Here is a 5,099-nt window from a genome sequence, read left to right on the forward strand (position 1 = left end):
ATTTTTATTTTTTTATGAGGGAGATAAAGCAAGTTTTATTACAAATGAGAAAACTGAATTTTGGAGAAATAAAGTGATATGCTTAAGGTCACACAGCTGCTGTTCTCATTGTCCTTCATTTTCTTTTTATCTATCTATCTATCTATCTATCTATCTATCTATCTATCTATCTATCTATCTTTAGTTTGAAAGTACTTTGTAACAATTAAATACTATATATATGCAAATTCTTCTTCCTTCTCCTTCTCTTTTCTCTTCTTGTACTACTACTAAAAGTCTATGTGTATGACTTTCTTTTTTAAATTAAATTTTTATCTTCAATTAACAAAAATTGATTTTCTTTCTCTCTTGCTCATCTACTACCATTGGGAAAAGGAAAAAAAAAACACTGCAAGACAAATGTTATCCTCATTTTATAGATGAAACTGATGCTCAGAAAATTCACAGATGTTCAGAGACCTTATTTGCCTCTTGAGATCTTTTGGTACCTAAATGTTATTTAAAGGGTTCATTATCCCTCTCAGCCTTGTGGAGTCCGCAAGGTTTACTAAGTGTGTGCCATTTATGACTTTATCCAAGTCTCTTACTACATGTTACATATTCCCAAGGATTCCAGTAGATAAGTGGTCAGAGGATATGAACAAATAATTCTCAAAAGAACTACAAACCGTTAACAACCTTATGAAAGAGTGCTCCAAAATAGCGGTGTCAAACTCAAATAGAAATGGATCTGTGCTCCCTACCCCTCCATATTGACTTAGAAAACCACAAATTGACATTACCTATGTCATAATGTATTTTATTTCTTTTGTTAAACACTTCCTAATTTCATTTATGTTTTTGGTTCCACTAGGGAGTTTTTCTGGCCTCCACCTGAGACTGACACCTCTGATCCAAAGGACAAATAATTAGAGAAATACATATCAAAACAATTCCTAGGTTTGACTTCATCTAGCAAATTGGCAAAGACGATAGAAGATGAGAATAGTCAGTGCTGGAGGGACTATGGGAAGAGGGGTAAACTAGTGCACTGCTGTGGAGCTGAGAATTGGTCCAACTGTCCTATGAAATAAACTAGAATTATGCAAAGGAAGTGACCAAAATGTCCATACTCTTTACCCCAGAGATGCCACTCCTCGGCACATACTCCAAGGTCAATGACAAAAAGAAAGGCTCCATCTACACCAAAATACTTATAGCAATACTCTTTGCAACAGCAAAGAAAAAGAGCCAGAATGGATGCTTGTCAATTAGGGAAACAGCTAAATAAGTTGTGGCACATGAATGTAATGGAATATTATTGTGTGGTAAGAAACAAATATGATGAATACAGAGAAGCAAGGGAAGTCATAGGAACTGATGTAACTATAACAATGATGTCACTATGATGACAATATATATTATCAATATATAGCATATATATTGTCACTACAACAATGTAAATGGAAAGAACAAAACAATCACAACTGAATGTGAAATTACAATGACTAAGATTGACCCCAAAGAAGAGTTATCATACATAAGGTATCACCCCAGCTTCTTTGCAGAGGCGGGAGACTAGGGGTGTGGAATATTGCACATAATGCTGAATGTGTTCAATACATTGCCTAGTTTTGCTGAACTGTCTTCCCCATTCTTTTTTATTCTTTGTTATAAGAAATGGCTCTCCGGAAGAGACAGGAGGGTGTATTCCATTGGGAAATGTAGGTTATCAACAAAAATTTATTTTTGAAAAGCAGTGCCAAAGATTGATTCCTGAGAAGTTGCACTAGAGACCAAGTTGACAATGACCCATTAAGGACAATTCTTTGGGTTTGGTCATTTAATGATTTCCAAGGGCAGCTAACTATACTACTATCTAGCCCCTAGCTCCATCTTATTCACAAGTGCAGCACGAGAAACTTTGTCAAATGCAGTGTTGAAATCGAAGCATATAAGCTAGGTCTATAGCATCCCCCTGACCCTGGACCCACCCTCTCATTGCTGCCATCTCTCCTCCAGCAGATTTCCCCCACTATCATTCCTATTGTCTTTAAAAAAATTTTTAACCTGTACCTGTTCCATTCCTGCTGCCTACAGACATGCTTAAGTCTTCACTATCCTTAAAAAACCCTACTGGAGCCTCCCATGCCCTCTATCTATCTATCTCTCTCTCTCTCTCTCTCTCTCTCTCTCTCTCTCTCTCTCTCTCTCTCTCTCTCTCTCTCTCTCTCTCTATCTATCTATCTATCTATCTATCTATCTATCTATCCCTCCCTCCTCTCTTCAGCTAAACTCCTTGAAAAAAACTGCCTACACTTAATACTTCCATTTCCTGCCCGATCCATTCACTCCTAAATCTTTTGCATTTGGTCTCCTGACCTTATCATTTGACTGAAACTGCACTCTCCAAAGTTACTAATGATCTCTTAATTGCCAAATCTAATGGCCGTTTCTCAATCTTTATCCTTCTTGGCTCTCTGTAGCATTTGACCCTGTTAACTACTTTTTCCTCCTGAGTATTCTCTTCTCTGGATTTTATGGCACTGCTCTCTATGGGTTCTGCCACCTTTCTGACAACTCCTCGATATCTAGATTGCTAGATTTCTTCCACTAACCACAGGTAGCCTCTGAGGCTCTGTTCCGGGCCTTCTTTTTTCTTCTCTACCATGTCACTAAATGATCTAATCAGCTCCCATAGGTTAAATTATCGTCTCTATGTTGATGGCTCGCAGCTCTATATATCCATCCTTAGTCTCCCTCTTGAGCTTCACGACCACACCACTATGCTAATGATTCTCGAATCTAATTATCCAGCTTGAACTTCTCTGCTGATCTCCAGTCTCATATTTCCAACTACCTATTAGACATCGCAAACCTGAGGTCCAGTAGACATCTTGAACTTGACATATCCAAAACCAACTCAAAATCTTCCCCCACCCCAAACCTTCCTTTCTTCCAAACTTCCCTGTCACTGTTGAGGGAACCATGCCATTCCTAGTCCTCCAGGCTCACAACCCAGGTGTGATCCTTGACTCCTCACTCCCTCTCACTTCCCATATCCAACTGGTGCCAAGGTCTATTGGTTTCATCTTTGTAACATCTCTTTGATGCGCCCCCTTCTCGCCCCTGCCACTGCCACTGCCCTGGTGCAAGCCCTCATTGCCTCATGCCTGGACTACAGAAATAGCCTGCTGGTGGGTCTGCCTGCCTCAAGTTTCCCTGTTCCAGTCCATCCTCTGTTCAGCTGCCAAATTGATTTTCTGACCATGTCATCCACCTACTGAGTACACTCCAGTGGTTCCCCATCATCTCCAGGATCAAATATAAAATTCTCTGTTTGGCAAACACAGCCCCATATGACCTACCCCACCCCTTCTAGTCTCCTCACACCTTACACCCCTCCCCTTGCCCCATTTCCTTGTGGATGCGATGACATTGGCCTCTTTGCTCTTCCTTGAACAGCACATCTCCATCTCCCGACTCTGGGCATTTTCACTGCCTATCCCTTATGCATGGAATGTTCTCCCTCCCCAATTCTGCCTCCTGACTTCCCTGGCTTCTTTCAAATCCCAGCTAAAATCTCACCTTCTGTAGGAAGACTTTCCCAATCTCTCTTACTACTAGTCCCTTCCCTCTATTGATTTCCTATTTATCCTGTAGATAACTTATTTTGTACAAGCAAATGTCTCCCCCATTGAGCTCCTCAAGGGCAGGGACTGTCTCTTGCTTTTCTCTTTTTTATTTAATTTTTGTTTGTTTGTTTTGCCTGTCTTTGTATCTCTAGAAGTTAGTACAGAGCCTGGCACATAGAAGGTGTTTATTGAATGTCTGACTTTCTATTGAACATTTCAAATTGGATGTCTCATAGGCATCTCAAACTCAACATGTCCAGAACAGATATCATTATCTTTCCCCCCAAATTCCCCCATCTTCCTTGTCTCTGTCAAGGGTACCACCATCCTTCCTGTCACCCAGGTCTGCAACCTCAATGTCATCCTTGACTTCCTACACTCTCACCCCACATAGCCAATTGGTTTCCAGTTCTCGTCATTCTTAGAGCCATCTCTTCCATACATCCCCATTTCTCCACTCATATCACCATCACCCTAGTTCAGATCCTCATCATCTCTTGTTTGAACTATTGCAATAGCCTCCAATTTTTTTCCTTGTCTCAAGTCCCCTCAAACTCCTCTACACAGCTGCCAAAGCGACCTTCACCAGGCACATCCTCCATAGATACATGGGCATAAAAATTTTTGTACAGATGGGAAAGTAGGCATATAGGTTGCTAATTACTGTTGTTTTCTCAATTGCCCTTTTTTGGGACAGTAATAGCATCTGATATTTTTCTTAAGCATTTGGTATACTCCCCATTTAAGAGGCTTTGACATGTGATCTCTCATTAGCCTCAAAATGATCTCACCTTCAGCATAGATCTCCTTCATGAGTAGATGGTCCAGTCTAGCCTAACTGTTCTTTTGGCTCTTACCCTGCCTGGAAGGCTCTGCTCCCCTTACTTAGGCTTCTTAGTCTCTTCTTAGGCTTCCTTCAAGACTTAACTCAAATTGCCCCTTCTGCAGAAGGCCTTTCCTCATCTCCCCAGTTGCTGGTGCTTTCCCCTCTCAGATGCTCCTCCATCTACTCTCATATGTATCTTGCATTTACCTAGTTCTTCACATATTGTCTCTTGTTAGAATGTAAGCTCCTAGAAAGCAATGACTTTTTTTTTCCCTATCCTCAGCCCTTAGGATACTGCCTGGCACATAGTAGGTGCTTATTAACCAAAACCTGTAGACTGACTTTCTAGCTTCGTTTTCATTAGTGTCATCTCTGCTTCCTCAGGCGACACACTAGGGACGAGATGGAGTCCAAATCTGATGGCTCCGCTGTCACCGATGGAGAGAAGAGTTTGTTATAACAGTCTTGACAGATTGTTTCTATTTTCTTCCTGCTTGTTGTCCTTCTTCCAACTTCATCCTTAAATGCTTTCAGGATACCCTGGTCAATTGGGTCTCTTCCTGCAAATCTGTTCTTCCTTCTACCTCTTCCTGCTGTTTTCTTTCCAATGCCGGCGCTAACCTTCCACCATCCTCCTCCATAAGGTTTGATAAACAAAT

Source organism: Phascolarctos cinereus, unplaced genomic scaffold (genome assembly GCF_003287225.1).
Source record: "Phascolarctos cinereus isolate Bilbo 61053 unplaced genomic scaffold, phaCin_HiC Scaffold_4;HRSCAF=312, whole genome shotgun sequence".
Lineage (NCBI taxonomy): Eukaryota > Metazoa > Chordata > Mammalia > Diprotodontia > Phascolarctidae > Phascolarctos > Phascolarctos cinereus.